The sequence below is a fragment of the Hippopotamus amphibius genome, chromosome 1 (genome assembly GCF_030028045.1).
Source record: "Hippopotamus amphibius kiboko isolate mHipAmp2 chromosome 1, mHipAmp2.hap2, whole genome shotgun sequence".
NCBI classification, from domain to species: Eukaryota; Metazoa; Chordata; class Mammalia; order Artiodactyla; family Hippopotamidae; genus Hippopotamus; species Hippopotamus amphibius.
In genome coordinates, this window is record NC_080186.1 from 193,178,239 (window position 1) to 193,197,870 (window position 19,632).

Here is a 19,632-nt window from a genome sequence, read left to right on the forward strand (position 1 = left end):
GGTGAACTACTGATGGACTTTAATGGATTTCTTATTTCTGGGAGAATAACAGTGGAAAGAGGGCAATTGTCTAGACCACCATGTTCAAAGCATCATGGGGAACATAAAGAAGAATAAGATGTCCAAGGAATTTAGTATAACTGTATTCTTCCTGCACAGTTTACCCAGTTAGTAAAGCATGGCTGAATATACTGATCTTTTCATATTCTTGATCAATCAATATATAGAGTATTAAAGCAATGAAGAATTAATTTCAAGAGAGTAACATATGATGCATTTTCTGCCTCAAAGTAGATAGTTATAGAGCCTACTTAGATTCTATTTCTATATCTACATCTGGCATTTTTAACCACGTTCTTGCAGGCACAGTTCTATAGTGTAACATTAAACAGGAGAATTTTTCACTGTTTGCCCTTTACCCCTGTCTAAATCATTTACCCTGTGTCTGTGGTGTTCAACCATAGTTTATTCTAAATAGTTCTAAAGAGCAGTTGAAATAAATCATTTGGAAGAATTATTACATCACAGAGACAAGTCTATTAACAATATTGCCAAATATCTATGCATAAAAGGGCATCAGTGTATTTTTAAAAGGAATTTTTAAAAATTGTCAAAACGATCTTAAAGGGATAGAAGCAGCTTCTAGAAAAAGAAGTGTCTGATAAGTGAAAAAAATTAATTAAGCTCCCCTTTAAAGGTGAAAAAGAAATGGACATTACTTGAATTCTCATTCACTTGGCTCCTTTTAAAATATTAAGCAGTTAGTTAAATCTTGCCTCTAACTGCTATATTGGAATTTAGCTTTGATAACTAAGAATCATTTCTTTTCTGAATGCAGCATAGTTGCAAGTTTCCCTTTAAAGCCTTTTTAGAAGGCAGTTCTTTTTATTCACAGCTCACTTCTCTTCTTTTCTTAATTAGTAGCTTGAATGTGATTTTCCTTTCTTTAAATTGAGCAGGCTGTGTAGCTAAATGGTGTTTTTGACATTCCTGCACTGGGGACAGATTCAAAACGAAGGCAGAAGACAATAGAGATTGACTACATACTTCAAGGCCCCAAATGGAGGGAAATGCTGGTAATTACAGGAATTGGGCAACACTTTGTCTCTTGGCATCTGCACTTGGAAAAACAATGAAATAATCATGGACAAATATGATGTGAAATGTGTTTATGGAGCAGCATGTTTTATTAACACTGAGCACAGCGGAGAGATAAGCACCACTTGCTAATTTTAAAATTTCTATGAACTGTGGCAATTAAGCCTAATAATTATTTAAAGACTATAACAAAGATGAGTCCATTTTGTACTGCATTTTAGAGAAAAAAAAATAAGTAGGGTGCTAAAGTTCAGTTTGGATGATGTACCACCAGCACAATTTTGTACTTTTCTGGTATGATTTGAAACTGGAAATATCTCTTAACATACTAGTCTCAAACTTAGGGATTTCCTCAGTTCACATTTTGCTTCTTTGCTAATTTTTTCTTGTTTTTGTTGCTGTGGAAATGATTTCGTGGGAGTCTTTTGTGCCTTAGATGTTAATTTTACAGAGTGTTACTACACACCATGGGTGGCCATCAGGAAACAGTAGGTCTAATTGAAAACAGTATTGAATATATTAATTGTTCCTTCTAGAATAGTCATTTTTCCCATTACAGATTCTTCTCAATAACAACAAAAATGTCACTGATTGATCTTTTGGTGGAAAACTAGGGAAGGGAGGTTTGTTAGAGCCCTGGGCAGAGCAAAATCATGGCTTCCACGGCCTAAGCCTGATGCTAACAGGCTCAGACTGGATAGCAAAACCCCCAGAAATTGCATTGAGGATTAAAAACATGAACAGACAAGACACTGAATTACTGATCATTGATAAAGTTTTATGTCAAGGAAAAATTCAATATATTTTAGTTTGTTCCCTATGGGGGAAACAAGACATTTCAATTAATTAATAGAAAATAGTGTATCTTCTGTTTTCTCCCCTCCATGTTCTTGTGCTATCTTTTGCAATTCATTGTCATTTCCTGAGTAATTTTAAAAGATAAACTTGCATATTTTACTTTGTAGCAAGAGAATGAAAACACAATGAATAGCTGTTCTCTGAGTATAAACCAGGGAACGCCAAGCTTTGTTCATCTCTGTTCTTTCCTCACAGAGCAAGTTTATTATGGCATTTATACTGAAGAAAAATTATTCATTGTATTTGACATAGAAAAGGGATGTTGTCAATAATTATTTCTGAGCCACAGTTCTGTCAGCGGGAATGGAGTCTGATTGCCTTGCCCACCCACAACAAAAAACTCAGATGAGTTGATTTGCGACACGCTGTCCATCACTTGTATTTTTCCTGCATTCTCAGCAAGATTATTCCAAAACACTGGTACATATTCCATAGTTGCAGAGGCAGTTTCTCATTAGACCTGTAACTTGATGGAAACCCACATTACAAAGGAATATGGAAAAGCAGATTGTGCCAATAGCATATTTTCAATGCCTCTCTTTTTTATCTGCCTCCACGTAGTTGAAGAGGAACAGAGCTGGCCTTGGGCAAAAAGATGAAGTCAGAAATCCAAGCCCAGCTTCCTTCTGTGGTCTCTAATTCTCCCGAGTTGTGAATTCTCCCCAGCCTCCAAAACCCCACCCAATCCCCTCACATACACATACACATACCTCAAACTCTCGTTCCTCTTTGTTTCCGGTCAAAGGCTGACAGCAATTTTTGATTCTCAGCACAAACAATTCTAAGTCAAAGAACTGACTTTCCCTGAGATATCTGCATTTTAACCTAAACTTCTGCTTGTGAGATATAAAAACCATCTCCAGTTAGAGAGGGGGAAACGTGAAAGATAGTGTTCAAGGAAAAAAGATAAAACTGAGAGGGGGAACAAGATACATTTTTGGAAGAAGGTCAGGCAGGTCTTTTTGTTCTGCCAAAAAATTGTACCAGCCTCCTTTCAGAATCAGTTCTGAAGGCAAGTGTGTTCAGCCGTACCAGAGGAATGGAAGGAAACTGTGTATGGAAGTAATAATCAACATGAGGAAGGCCCACACGCTCTCTCCCATTGCCACAAGCCTTGTTCAGCTGCTCCCATTTAAAACGAAAAGGAAGGAAGGAATAGAGAGAGGAGGGGAACGCAGCGGAGAGAAACAGTGTTCCCCGGGGGGGCTCTGGACCGAAGGAAGCAAAAGGCAAGCATCATCTGCTTCTTCTAATCCCAGTGGACGCTAATTCCCACATTTACTCAGAACGTAGGCTCCAAAGTCTGTTTATATGGTGAAAATCACTGAAAATCAGCCATCAACAATTTTGCTCAATGCTCTCATTTCACTAAGTTCAAGACTGGCCCAGGGTTGTTTTGTTCCCTGCAGTTGTGGAGGCATTGCCCACTGTGAGAGGCATGCAGCAACTGATTCTGAGAGAAAGTAGAATTCCATCTCAGATTATGCTATGTGTAACATTACTGGGTGGAGTGACTTTCACAATTGTTCGCTTTTATGGCCAAGGAATCTGAAAGCTTCTCTGCTAAGAACTGGTTTGTCAGCCCCAATCTAGCATGATGATTTCACTATTACCCCATCAGGAGCACCCGCTGGTTCTTGACTCAGAGACTCTGCTTCTGTAAGTCAGTCCTTTAAGACTGGAACTTCTGGGAAAGGAGTCCCTGGTTATGATCTCAAAGAACCTCTAAAATGAAAAGCAGCATGGCAGGGAATAAGTGAGATGGCAGGGAGAGAGGGACATAAAGCTCTGGCATTAGGTTTTCGTTTCTAAAGCAATGAAGACAAATGCATGGGGATCTGGAGTATGGTGATGGTCGAGTGTAGAACTTTTTCTTTTAAAATGTGTTCACATCTCTGAGTGTGAATACATGATGATAAGATAGTGAGTGGTAATAGGAGGAACTGTAAACATTAATATAGTTTTAAGACACTGGTGAAATGATAAACAGAGAAATGAAGAAACTATAAATTTGATTTCACTATGAAAAAGAAATGCTAGTTACATAAATTCACATAAATTTCACAGCACTGATGCCCTTTGTTGTGTAGAATAAAAGGTATTATACTTATTAAAAGTATGCTATATTTACTGCTTCTTTGTTTGAAGCATTCTTGCATACTTAGTATGTGCTCTTCTGCATGCTCTGCTCACTACTGTTTTTGGTCCAAATAACTTGAAATGTAATTTGTTTTGTTTGCCATCACAAAATATTATTTAGGAAGAATGCAAATTTATATTTTAGCATTACTGATAGTATTAATCTGAGTGCTTTATCAAACGACATAAGAAAGCTCTTCAAAATAAGTATTTATGCCAAGACATTTTTTATAAGAAAATATAATACCTATGCACATAAGTATTATGGTTCAGAGATTGACAGTTTATTGCATTTATTGTGAAAAATAGTGCAAATATCATTTGGAGTCATACTAGCATAATTAGCTTATGATGATGGAAGTTTCTCATTCACTTTGCAATTCAGTGCTGATATTCCTGTGCAGAGAGCTGCTTTCTTCCATGTAATGATTCAGGGACCCAGGATCCACCTACTTTGTAGGTCTTCTATCCCTGAGGGCTTTGTGGTTCTCTGCACCCAGCCAATAAAAAAAGAAAGAATATGGAAAGGGAATATCTTTTTTTTTAAAGGCTTGCCTTAGAAGTGACACATTATTTCCACCACTTTTCCACTGCATTTTGCTTGACTACTACCACCCATGTATTTGCTGCCATCACTTTTTCTCCCAGGTCTCTTAGTTGATAACAGTTATTCTTTTGTTGCATTTCCCATTAGGAAATTAAGAACTGAGGACTGAGCAGGACAGTGAGGAAAAGGTAAATGGAGCTCACTTATTGATTCTAGGAATCAAGTCGTTGATGAGCTAACACTCGTACAATTGTGGGGAAAAGGCTGAGCCGGGAGCCACTGGTCCTATGTCTTTATTCCACTGACATCGCTTCCCTTAACTTGTTGGGTAAACGTGGGAAAAGAATTCTGCTCTTTGAGCCTGTGTTTTTGTAGTTACAAAATAAGGGAACTGTACTAGGGACAACCTCATAAATCATAAGTTGAGATTAAATTGCTACATAAGCCTGCATTAATTAATAACCTCATGGTCTTGCCAATGGTAATAGTATGGTTTCACTTATTGTTCTTGAAATATTAAAAATAACTCAGAGACTTTATTATTAATAGTACTACTACCACTACAACTATTACTACTACAATTTGAATTAAAATGGCTCTATTGAGCACTTACTGTATTCCATACATTCGGCTAAGTGGAATATATATCAAGCTCAATCAGCCATAAATAGCACAACTGAGAGACATCCCAAGCCAACTCCAAAACCATAACTCCTCATGGCTGTATTACACTAGACTCACAGACCACTGTAGAGAACCACTGGATAAGAAGAATGATGAGTAGGTGGTTCTACCATATCTGTGTGTCTATGAACGCAGACCAAAGAGTATAACATCGCTCTGGCCCATGATCCCACCAACTGCCCTTCTTCAGTTTATATACTTAGTCTCAGCTTCCTTATTTAAAAAATGAAATTTATATCATTTACCCTACCTCCTTCAAATGCCTTAAGTACCAATTAAGCCACTGCTCCAAAGCAATAAAAACCCAACTTCTGAGAATTAACTCTATGAACATAAGGTAATGCAGCCAACTCAATTATCCATGGTAAGAGATGACAAGGAAAAGGCTATATTAAATATACAGGTGTCCCCAAACCACATTTTTGCCATTCACCTAAGCTCTTCACTAGCACTAATAAGCTGCAGAATAGACAGATTTGAATTTTATCACTTTACCTCTCCACCCCCTACTCTTGTCTGGTTTAAGTGCTAATGGGTAGTCAACCACCCTTTAAAAGGCAGGAAAAGCAGAGGCTGGACTGTGCAATCAATAGACTGGATAATTAGCCCCTGAGTAATTGAGAGTTAACTGTCTTATATTAACTTCACCCCATTACTCCGAGAATATGAACAAGCCAGGGCAAGTTGGACATGAATATGAGACAGCAAAAGAAAAAAGAAGGGTAGTAAAGGAACACGCTGTTTACCTTGGGTTATCATATGATGTGAACTCTAATGACACAAAACCAAATGACAACGGCAGCCTTGCAAGGTAACTCCAAACATGACAAGATGGCCCACAAGAACTGTAAGGGAGCTGTTTCCCCTCAGCACCAAATTACTTTTCCCTTTTCTTCCTACAACAAAAGACTCACTCCATGCTTTGGCTGTGTTCCCAAAAGATTGGGTAATTAAGCCAGTAAGATTTCCAAGGAGAAATAAATATTTTCCAGTTACTAGACACTGTCATTGGGCTTTGATTCAAACGTATATAATTTTGAACAGGAAACATAATGAAAGGAATGTTTCACAAATTAATATAAAGCCCAAAGGCATACCTGGCAGTCTTTTACATGTAATCATTGTCTTTCATAAGCCAGGAATGTCAGCCGAGTACGCATCTTGGAAAATGCTTTCCTCCGTGTCGTGTTAGCACTGGTTTTACAGAAGGAAAACTCAACTTGAAGAAAAATGCTTATAAAAAACAACCTAAGCCTATTTTTTCTAGGTGTGAAAGCATTTTAAAAAATAATGACATTGGTTTCAGCTTAATCAGTGAAAATGGTGCCTCTTATTCAGAGGTTGAGAAGATAAAGAGAAAAGGCTTAAATGACATGCATAATTTCACAGAGTGACTAATTCAAATTATGCGTTTGGATATAGATGCTGGGCTCTAGGACCAGAACTTCAAACTACTATTCTCTAAAAATAATGTGAAACTCAAATGTTAAATGTCTTAAGAAGCTGAGGGAATTCCCCCAGAATATAATTTTAACTGTGCAATGAAGAGTGAGTCAAGCACAGGCTGAACGAACAATTTCAGGATATTGGGAAATGACTGAGTCATCACTGGGAAGAATGAACAAATTTTTCCTTTATAGTGGTAATAGGTTTAGGATGATCATTCTACACTCTCTCATCTGTTCTCCTGATAGCAAAAAGGAAGATCACGGTTTAACCAAGCAATGGGGATTAACTTAGATCACAGTTTATTGGACTTGACTTAGGAAATTTGAAATAGTGTGATAAAAAATATACTTATAAGTTGCATTTTATGCAAAATAGCAAATAAAATGAATATAAAAAATTAAATACATGAAGAACTGCTTAATTTCTAAGATGATGGTGAGATGACTGAATTTTAAGTTCATTTGAATCAGTAAATACTCTTATGTGAGCAACACATTTTTAAGTTTTGTATATGATTTCAGGATATGTATTATGTCATCATTTTAATGTTCACCATCAGTATGATTTAAAAATTTTTATAGTCTTTATTTTTGAAATGATTAAGTGGCCATAATGGTACTTAGCGCTAGGGGGAAAAAATCCTGAAATCAATAATTGGGTACCAAAATTTTGAGGCAAAAAAAATTGAGATAAAGCCTGTGCCTGTTATCAACTTATTGTCTATTGGATTCAAATACATCCTTCATTGTCTGCTCAATGAAAAATAGAAAGACACAAAGTATTTTTCTCTTTGCTAGCTGGCATGATGTTGAGCTTTGTCAAGAGCGTACAGGAAGAACACCACTTGAGAAAAGGGCTTTCCCTCTTGGTTCTGGTGTGCTCCTGGGCAGGCTCCTGCAGCACTGGCAGCTTCTCCAGCAGCACACACTTGCACTGGCAGCACAGAAGCTGCCATAGCACCTGGCTCCTGTCATGAATATGTGTGGTGCTAGCAGCTGTACCCAGAGGTCAGAAGCTTCCCCAGTCATCTGCCTAAGTCAGTTTTGTAACTGAGGACATCATGGTGAGTACTTTCCCCAGCACCCTCAGAGGCAGATTTCTGACAAGTTCTAAAGGGCAGATTTCTAACAAATTCTACCAGAGCAGCAACACAATGACTTATCTGCCACCCATCAGCTGTGCCATCTCTTTCAAGGTCTGCATCTCAGGTTGGAGAGACAACTCTTCCTTGGGTGCTTTACTTATCCCTGGGGATAGGGGTTGCTCTTTGTATCAACTGATCCTATATTCCTTAGAGTTTGCTATCATTAGCCAACTCCTAGTAACTATAATCCCCCATTATAGCTAATAATTGTTTATTAGAACTTTCCTTGTTCAAATCACTCTGTGGATTCTGTCTTCCAAATGGCCTCTGACTGACACAAACTATGATAGAACCACTGTGATTCTCCATAATGTTAATATAGAGAGGTCACTGTAAATATCTTACAGAAAATTCTGAGAAAAGAAAAATGATTTTTAAAATATGCTAGAAATGTGAATATTTGTGCATCTGAAGGAGGCATCCATTGTTTATTCTTCTAAGAAATTCTCCTGAATTATGGAAATTTTAAATTATGCTAGGTCTTCAGGAACGCATCCCTTCTTTATATGTGACTGTTCCACACACACAAATAAGCTTTCTAAAACGCTGCTGATATCTTATGTCAGCCACAATCTCACTAAGTGTTGAGTCTGCAATTTATGCATAAATATAGAGCTTTGTAACTGCAAATATAAAACCACAAACTGCCCAAATTACAGAATGTTTAAAAAATATTTTGAAATTGCAATGAAGTATGACTTTGTTCTCAAAGCATCTCTTACGAGAACCTGCATCATGCTGATCCTGTCTGTTCAGGCGAGTATCTTTTTCCTTGCACTGAAAAAGGAGTCACAGGGGAATAAACTACTAGGCAGAATGAATCAGCATCCAGCTTGCAGACATTGTGAATATTTATAGAGGATTTGAGTATTATTAGCTGAGTCTTTTTCTCAGAGCACTGTTTTGTTTAATATGTGATCAGAATAGTATCTGAGAAAAGAAAACTCTGTGTATGTGTGTGTATGTGTACATATATGTACACGTGCTCACATCTGTGTAACTTGCCCACTGGCATTTTTCCCGTGATATTTTCAATCTCCTTCTTAGGCCTAGTTCTGTCTTTTATTTCTCATTTTAGCTATCTTACAAAGTCTAGAACTACAACTTCTTTTTCTTGAGACACGAGAAACGGAAGCAGAGTTCACTTTAGGAAAACAAGACAGGCTCCTTCAAGAGAAATCAAGAAACACAGATAAGCAGTGCTCACTTCCGCAGAACCTAAACTAAAATTGTAACAATACAGAGAAGATTAGCACGGTCCCTGTTTAAAGAAATATAGATAAGCAAAAGTCTACAACTAATAGCCATAATTCCTCTAACTTATCCAGAGCTGATTTTGGTTACCACCTTCTATACACATACACATATATGCACATTCATATACACAAATCATTCTTCAAGATATTTTTCTTAATATGTAATATTTGCAATATTTTTGTTCTGTAATAGGTTTTTCCAATTAGTCCACTTGTATTATATTTTATACTTCAGTACCACAATATTTCAGTATTGAAAACAGTACAATGTAAAATTAAATGACTAAAAGAGGAATATGAAATACAAAAGAAAAAACTGAAAAAACCCTGGAACTGGGAATATTTATTTTCAAACAAAGCATTGTATTGACCAAACAAATTGCTTTTGGCTAAGTCCCCTTCTTTTGGAGGAAAACAACACTCAGCACTCTTTGTAATAATTAGAATTATTGAAATGCAACAAAAAATGCATGAAGTATGTCCAGATATATCAGAAATAGTGGTCAGATCAAAAGTTTAATGTTCAAAAGATTCTCAGTCTCTGAGATCTGAGATCTAGAATAGGAAACATCAAAGCAGATCAGGCCAGTTTGTTCTCACTAAATTTTATATTTTATTTCCATGCCCCAAAAGAAAAAGTTGATATAGCTATCTCAAAGTCAGTTATGAAAAATCATTTTCTCTTTCACACAGGTTTGTCATAATGAACTTCACAAATCAAGTAACTTAGTGAATTAAAAGTTTGCCATAGGATCAATACATACTTTCTAAGGCAGTGTGTGTGTGTGCATACATGTCTGTCTTGTAGGACAAATACTTGTTCTACTAGTATTTCTTACTTGTAGGAAAAAGGCACTGTCTAAAATATCTCAACTAAATGCTGTTCTTTGTTATACAGTCATATCTCAGAAAAGTATCTTCACTAACGTGTAAATTCTAGAATAGATTTTTTTTCTTATGCCAAGAAAACTAAAAGGATAAGATTTGCATCACCATTATCTAAGACTAAGATGACAACCTACATTATTCCAACTTGAGAGGATAAAGAATTTCCTAGTATGTAATGATCTATTTTTGATGTTGAACAAGCCACTTGTGGAAATATGTAAGCTGATTTAATATATGTTTCAAAACATTCTGTTGCTATTAGTAAACAGAATCCCCTATCAAAATTAGACTTAATAGCAGTAAATAAATTTACTTTACTGAACCGTTAGCCAGAAATAGAAAACACAACATTTTTCATACTTCTCACTTAAAAGAAATTACAATATAATTCCTAAAGGATTTCAATATAAAAGAATTTTCACCCTATTTTTTAGTATTAATATACTGCTAATTTCAAATATGCTATGATAACCTACACAATTACATATTGGGAGGTTCAGTTCTTTAAAGATGAATCTGGAAAACTTCCCAGGTAATATATCTTCCTAAGAAATTACACATAATTTGGAGGTTTAGACTGATCAAAGAGGCAAAGAAGGATCAGTAATTAAACTTTTATTCCATGGACAGATTGTTCACCTAGAGAAATCTCTTCATAGGGTTACCACCACCTGGATACTTTAGAAAGCATGAGGTCATTACAATTAATCTCATAATATCCTGACATTTAAACTCTGCAATTCCAAATACCCTACCAAAACAGCCATATCACGATTTAGTAAACCTTCAGAACCATGAGAAAAGTGGATGCCTACTACATTTAAAAAATCGCTGTTTTAAGAGTTATTCAAACATGCACAAAGTAAGATCTCTACCCTCTAGGAATTAAAATGTAATTAGGAGAAGACATAAATGTGAACATTACAAATATAAGCTTGTTTTAAGAGAGAGCATTCAAACAGTAAACCTTTACCAATGTATATTAAGTACACTTTGGTTTCAACCCTAGCCATAAATGTATTCTTAAATTACTGTATCCAAAATTCTTCACAATTTTTTAATCTTATTGGTATTTGAGTAAAATAATTTGCTGGCTTAAGTAGAAAAAGATCATCAATGGTGAAAGTTTTCAATTGTGAAAAACTGGAAGCATTCCCTCTAAGATCAGGAACAAGACAAGGATGTCCACTCTTGCCGCTACTATTCAACATAGTTTTGGAAGTCCTCGCCACAGCGATCAGAGAAGAAAAAGAAATAAAAGGAACCCAAATTAGAAAAGAAGAAGTAAAACTGTCACTGTTCACAGATGACATGATATTATATATAGAAAATCCTAAAGATGCCATCAAAAAACTACTCGAGCTAATCAATGAATTTGGTAAAGTTGCAAGATACAAAATTAATACATAGAAATCTCTTGCATTTCTATACACTAACAATGAAAGATCAGAAAGAGAAATTAAGGAAACAATCCCATTCACCACTGCAACAAAAAGAATAAAATACTTAGGAATAAACCTAACCAAGGAGGTAAAAGATCTCTACTCAGAAAACTATAAGACACTAATGAAAGAAATCAAAGACGATACAAACAATGGAGGGACATACCATGTTCTTGGATTGGAAGAATCAACATTGTGAAAATGACTATGCTACCCAAAGAAATTCACAGATTCAATGCAATCCCTATCAAATTACTAATGGCATTTTTCACAGAACTAGAACAAGAAATTTTACGATTTGTATGGAAACGCAAAAGACCCCGAATAGCCAAAGCAATCTTGAGAAGGAAAGACAGAGTTGGTGGAATCAGGCTTCCTGACTTCAGGTTATACTACAAGGCTACAGTGATCAAGACAGTATGGTACTGGCACAAAAACAGAAATATAGATCAATGGAACAGGATAGAAAGCCCAGAGATAAACTATGGTCAACTAATCTATGACAAAGGAGGCAAGGATATACAATGGAGAAAAAGCAGCCTCTTCAATAAGTGGTGCTGGGAAAACTGGACAGCTACAGGTAAAAGAATGAGATTAGAACACTCCCTAACACCACACACAAAAATAAACTCCAAATGGATTAAAGACTTAAATGTAAGGCCAGACACTATAAAACTCCTAGAGGAAAACATAGGAAAAACACTCTTTGACGTAAATAACAGCAAGATCTTTTTTGATCCGCCCCCTAGAGTAATGGAAATAAAAAGAAAAATAAATAAGTGGGACCTAATGAAACTTCAAAGCTTCTGCACAGCAAAGGAAACTATAAGCAAGACGAAAAGACAACCCTCAGAGTGGGAGAAAATATTTGCAAATGAATCAACAGACAAAGGACTAATCTCCAAAATATATAAACAGTTCATCCAGCTCAATATTAAAAAAGCAAGCAACCCAATCCAAAAATGGGCAGAAGACCTAAATAGGCATTTCTCCAAAGATGACACACAGATGGCCAAGAGGCACATGAAAAGCTGCTCAACATCACTAATTATTAGAGAAATGAATATCAAAACGACAATGAGGTATCACCTCACACCAGTCAGAATGGGCATCATCAGAAAATCTACAAACAGTCAATGCTGGAGAGGGTGTGGAGAAAAGGGAACGCTCTTGCACTGTTGGTGGGAATGTAAATTGACACAGCCACTATGGAGAACAGTATGGAGGTTTCTTGCAAAACTAAAAATAGAGTTGCCATATGACCCAGCAATCCCACAGCTGGGCATATACCCAGAGAACATCATAATTCAGAAAGACATGCACTCCAATGTTCATTGCAGCGCTATTTACAATAGCCAGGACATAGAAGCAACCTAAATGTCTATCAACAGATGAATGGATAAAAAAGATGTGGTACATATATACAATGGAATATTACTCAGCTGTAAAAAGCAAGGAAACTGGGACATTTCTAGAGACATGGATGGACTTGGAGACTGTCATACAGAGTGAAGTGAGTCAGAAAGAGAAAAACAAATACCATATATTAACACATATATGCGGACTATAGAAAAATGGTACAAATCAACCAGTTTGCAAGGTGGAAATAGAGACACAGATGTAGAGAACAAACATGTGGACACCAAGTGGGGAAAGCGGGGAGGGTTGGGGGGGAATGAATTGGGAGATTGGGATACCAAATTGTACGCTCTAAATATATGCAGTTTATCGTATGTTAACTGTATCTCAATAAAAGTTCTAAAAAAAAAAAAAAAGAAAAAAAAAGAAAAAGATCATCAGTAATTTCAGATTGCTTTCCATTTATAAAATGTTGACTCTGAGAAAACTAAAACCTCAAAGATAATATCTCCTTGAACTACATTATAAACTATTGTTGGGAACAAACTATTAAACAAAATGAAAACAACAGATCATCAAAGACTTAATTATGAATAAAGTCTGTAAACAAAATTGAAAACTTGGGCAATGAGGTTGTCAGAGTGGGGGAGATTTCCCTCTACCCATCTTGAGTTCTTGTGGCTAGAGTAATAATAAAACTACACAAGGGATTTCCCTGGTGGTCCAGTGGTAAAAAATCTGTCCTGCAATGCAGGGGACACGGGTTTGATCCCTGATCAGGGAAATAAAATCTTACATGCCACGGGGCAACTAAGCCCACGTGCCAAAACTAATGAGCCTGCGCACCTCAACTAGAGAGTCTGTGTGCCACCAACTACAAAGTCCACATGTCTGGAGCCCACGTGCCACAACTATAGAGAGGAAATCCACACACCACAACTATAGAGAGGAAATCCACACACCACAACTAGAGAGAAGCCTGTGAACTGCAATGAAAGATCCCACATGCCACAACAAAGAACCTGCATGCCGCAACGAAGATCCTATGCAACACAACTAAGACTGATGCAGCCAAAAATTAAAATAAATAAATAAATAAATAATAAAATATTTTTTAAAAACTGACACAAAGATTAATAGGAGATAAAGAAACAAATGTTCAACAAGGATATTTCAACAAAGATCTCGTAGAAACAGAACATAAGATGTGGCCAGAGAAGGCATCTTTTTTACTTTTTATACAAAGAAACAATAAATTTGTGAGCAGTTGACAGGACAAAAAACTTAGACTTTAGGTGAAATTAATTAATTAGTTAATAATTAGTGAAGAATCTAAACAGTTTGGGCTTTGGGTAATAAATTACAGAAGTAACAAGGTTTATTTATACAGACTTCTCAGCCTGAATCCCCGCTCTCTGGCCATAAGGGCATCCTTCTAGCATGTGCCGAGGAGGGCACCTTTGATATAAGGGATTTATCTCCTGCTTTCAGGGAGATAGACAGGAGGATCAAAAGTGTTCCTCTTGCACTGACTATTTCTTAACTAATTTTAATTCAAAATAATCAATATGTCATTGAGAAATACTTTGGGTTGGCCTGCCCTGGACCCCAACAAGGTTAAATTTCTGATGTGTAAACTCAAGAGTACAGTCTCAGTAAATAATTACAGTGTATATTCAGAATTATTAAGTGCATAAAGAAGAGAGGATTTATAAATCTTCCAGAGATAATCTGAATGGTGGAGAGATAGATAACCTCATTTTTATTTTTCACAAACACACATGCTCAAATAACGAGTCACAATGATCTCAAAAGGCCCACTGATAATAAAAACACAGCTGATTTAGGGTTAAATATTGTTTTCTCCAACATGCAGTAACATAATCTTTTTTGGGGGTAGACAACTATTGAGGAAAAGAAGTTGCACGCTAACACTGGCTCTAAAAGGTCTAAAAAACAACAGTTTAGAAGTGCCCTCAAATTTTGTTTTATAATCATAAAAAGTTGGATTCCAAACTTCCCTGATTTGGGGGAAATTGCTATTTGATTCTTAAGTGTCCTGAGAGTCTACCTTCACTGCTTCTCAAAAAATAAGTACCAGACTTTCCCTTGATACATTTTGAATTGAACCATGGTTGACAGTTTTATTACAAATATGTTGCACTTGTAATTGTTATACCAAAGAAAGTGATTGAAAATTTGCAAAGTTATAAAATTTGACTTTAGTTCTATGAAGAATGAAGAAATAAACATTAGCTTTAAAAATAATATCCTCAGAGATGTATATATCAAGACGAAAAGATTCAAATTTGATTTATTATTCACTTTGGGTATAGCACTTTCTGATCTGGGAGGGGAAAAAACGTCTAAAATTATTCCACTTTACATAAGTGGTGACAAATCACTACTTATAGATTTCTTTCCAAAAGTCTCACCGTCCACGACATAAAAACTGCTTGAAAGCGTTCTGTGTGTTGCTATTTTAACATCTCCCACCACACTATACAAATGCCAGTCTGACCACTCTGCCTTTAGGGCTTTCACAAAGCAGCCTTCTTTAAAGGTTACAGGTGAAGTTCTGTCTTCTAAGAATGTCAGCTCTCTTGACAGTTCTTGATGATGTCAACATGGTTGATACTAAAAGTTAGGAAACCATTTAATTTGGAAGAAGATTCTATTCACGTTTGCTAATTGTTTAATATAGTAGTTTTATTTCTAACAAAAGCCATTCTGCTTCATCTGCATAGCTTTTAGCTTTAATTCTTTTATACTTTTGATCATTTAAAACGACACCTTTAGTCCTCTGGACCATTAAGCACTAGTGGGCAGATGTTTTATTTAGAAATAGTATTTAGTCTCACCTGGGTAAAGGAGACTTTGTCACACTCTTCATTAGAAATCCTCATTAACAGAAGAGCAAACTGTAAATTTTTGATAACTCATTTGTGGTTAGAAGGGATTGAAGCTTGTGACATTTAAAAAAGCATTTTTGTGTTATTTCAATTTTACAAAGCTGAAAAATATATTATAAGCTTTACTGTATTCTTACACAACTCAAAAATTAATTCCATAAGAAAAATAAGTATGGCAAGCCTTTACATCATCAGCTGACCAAATTATGCCTTTTTTATTATTATTATTTTTATTGGAGTATAATTGCTTTACAATGTTGTGTTCATATCTGCTGTACAATGTAGTGAATCAGCTACTTGTATACATATATCCCCTCCCTCTTGGACCTCCATCCCATCTTCCCCCATCCTGCTTATTTAGGTCATCACAGAGCACCAAGCTGAGCTCCCTGTGCTATACCACAGGTTCCCACTAGCTATCGACTTTAAACGTGGTAATGTGTTTATGTCAAAACTAATCTCCAAATTCATCCCACCCTCCTCTTCCTGTCCTGCGTAAACACATTCATTCTCTACATTTGTGTCTCTTCTATTCCTGCCCTGCAAATAGGATCATCTGTACAATTTTTCTATATTCCACATATATGCGTTAATATACAATATTTGTTTTTCTCTTTCTGACTTACTTCACTCTGTATGAGACTCTACAAAAGACCCAATTTCGTTCCTATTTATGGCTGAGTAATATTCCATTGTATATACATACCACACCTTCTTTATCCATTCATCTGTCGTTGGACATTTAGGTTGATTCCATGACCTGGCTATCGTAAATAGTGCTGCAATGAACATTGAGGTACATGCGTCCTTTTGAATTATGGTTTTCTCAGGGTATATCCCCAGTAGTGGGATTGCTGGGTCATATGGTAGTTCTATTTTTAGTTTTTTAAGGAACATCCATACTGTTCTCCACAGTGGCTGTATCAATTTACATTCCCATCAACAGTGCAAGAGGGTTCCCTTTTCTTCACACCCTTTCCAGCATTTATTGTTTGTAGATTTTTTGATGATGGCCATTTTGAACAGTGTGAGGTGACACCTCATTATAGTTTTGATTTGCATTTCTATAATAATTAGTAATGTTGAGCATTCTTCCATGTGCCCCTTGGCCATCTGTATGTTCTCTGTGGAAAGATGTCTATTTAGGTCTTCCACCCATTTTTTGATTGGGTTGTTTTTTCTGATATTGAGCTGCATGAGCTTATGTATATTTTGGAGCATAATCCTTTGTCTGCTGTTTCATTTGCAAATATTTTCTCCCATTCTGAGCGTTGTCTTTTCAGCTTTATGGTTTCCCTTTCTGTGCAGAAGCCTTTAAGTCCCATTTATTTATTTTTATTTTTATTTTCATTACTCTAGGAGTTGACTCAAAAAAGAGCTTGCTGTGGTTTATGTCAAAGAGTGTTTTCCCTGTTTTCCTCTAAGAGTTTTATAGTGTTTGGTCTTACATTTATGTCTTTAATCCATTTTGACTTTATTTTTGTGTGTGGTGTTAGAGAATTCTAATTTCATTCTTTTACATGTAGCTGTCCAGTTTTCCCAGCTGTCTTTTCTCCATTGTATGTTCTTGCCTCCTTTGTCATAACTTATATGACCACATGTGCATGGGTTTATCTCTGGGCTTTCTATCTTGTTCCACTGAGCTATTTTTCTGTTTTTGTGCCAGCACCATACTGTCTTGAATATTGTAGCTCTGTAGTATAGTTTGAAGTTGAGGAGTTTGATTCCTCCAGCTCCTTTCTTCTTTCACAATTGTTTTGGCTATTTAGGGTCTCTTGTGTCTCCAAATTCTTATTCTAGTTCTGTGAAGAATGCCATAGGTAATTTGATAGGGATTGCACTGAATCTGTAGATTGCTTTGGGTGGTATAGTCATGTTCATAATATTGAGTCTTCCAATCCAAGAACATGGTATATCTCTCCATCTGTTTTCTTACATCAGTATTTTATAGTTTTCTATACTTCTATAGTTTTCTATATATAGTTTTCTATATTTCTATAGTTTTCTACAGGTCTTTTGCCTCCTTAGGTAGGTTTATTCCTAGGTATTTTATTTTGTTGCAATGGTAAATGGGATTGTTTATTTCTCTTTCTGATCTTTCATTGTTAGTGTACAGGAACGCAATAAATTTCTGTGCATTAATTTTGTATCCTACAACTTTACTAAATTCATTGATTTGCTCTAGTATTTTTCTGGTGGCATCTTTAGGATTTTCTATGTATTGTATCATGTCATCTGCAAACAGTGACTTTTAATTCTTTTCCAATTTGGATTCCTTTTATTCTTTTTCTTCTCTGATTGCTGTGTCTAGGACTTCCAAAACTATGTTGAATAATAGTGGAGAGAGTGGACATCCTTGTCTTCTTCCTGATCTTAGTGGAAATGTTTTCAATTTTTCACCATTGAGAATGATGTTTCCTGTGGGTTTGTCATGTATGGCCTTTATTATGTTGAGGTAGGTTCCCTCTATGCCCATTTTCTGGAAAGTTTTTATCATAAATGAGTGTTGAATTTTGTCAAAAGCTTTTTCTGCGTCTATTGAAATGATCATATAGTTTTTACTCCTTAATTTGTTAATATGGTGTATCACATTGATTTATTTGCATATATTGAAGAATCCTTGCATTCCTAGGACAAGTCCTACTTGATCATGGTGTATGATCCTCTTAATGTGCTATGGGATTCTCTTTGCTATTATTTTGTTGAGGATTTTTCTATGTTCATCAGTGATATTGGTCTCTAATTTTCTTATTTTGTGATATCTTTGGTTTTGGTATCAGGGTGATGGTGACTTCATAGAGCGCATTTGGGAGTGTTCCTCCCTCTGCAATTTTTTGGGAGAATTTGAGAAGGGTAGGTGTTAGCTCTTCTCTAAACATTTGATAGAATTCACCTGTGAAGTCATCTAGTCTTGGACTTTGGTTTGTTGGAATATTTTTAATAACAGTTTCAATTTCATTACTTGTGATAGGTCTGTTTATATTTTCTAGTTCTTCCTGGTTTAGTCTCAGAAGTTGTAGCTTTCCAAGAATTTGTGCATTTCTTTAATGTTGTCCATTTTATTGGCATATAGTTGCTTGCAGTAATCTTTCATGATCCTTTGTGTTTCTACAGTGTCAGTTGTTACTTCTCCTTTTTCATTTCCAATTCTATTGATTTGAGTGTTCTACCTTTTTTTCCTGATGAGTCTTGCTAATGGTTTATCAATTTTGTTTGTCTTCTCAAAGAACCAGCTTTTAGTTTTATTGATATTTGCTATTTTTTCCTTCATTTCTATCTCATTTATTTCTGCATTGATCTTTGTGATTTCTTTCCTTCTGCTATCTTTTGGTTTTTTTGTTCTTCTTTCTCTAATTGCTTTAGGTGTAAGGATAGGTTGCTTGAGATTTTTCTTGTTTCTTGAGGTAGGATTGTATTGCTATAAACTTCCCTCTTAGAACTGCTTTTGCTGTGTCCCATAGGTTTTGGGTCTTTGTGTTTTTGTTGTCATTTGTTTCTATGCATTTTTTAAAAATTTCCCTTTGATTTCTTTGGTGATCTCTTGGTTATCTAGCAGCACACTGTTTAGCCTCCATGTGTTTGTGTTTTTTTACAGTTGTTTCCTGTAACTGATATTTTTTAAGAATTTTATTGAGATATAATTGACATACAATAAGCTGTATATATTTAAAGTGTACAATTTGGTATTTTTTTATTAGTAGTAACGTATATATGGCAATCCCAATTTCCCAATTCATCCCACCTCAACCCCTGGCCCTGCTTCCCCCACTTGGTGTCCACATGATTGTTCTCTACATCTGTGTCTCTATTTCTGCCCTGCAAACCAGTTGATCTCTACCGTTTATTCTAGACTTCA

The 19,632-nt window shown here is 35.8% G+C and overlaps 1 non-coding gene across 1 annotated transcript; it reads left to right on the forward strand.

Annotated features, from left to right (window-relative positions):
- Nucleotides 1-9,118: 9,118 nt before the first annotated feature.
- Nucleotides 9,119-9,222, forward strand: LOC130842912 (U6 spliceosomal RNA). Its single transcript, XR_009050636.1, has one exon. It is a non-coding gene; the product is annotated as a U6 spliceosomal RNA (small nuclear RNA).
- The last annotated feature ends 10,410 nt before the right edge of the window (nt 9,223-19,632 follow it).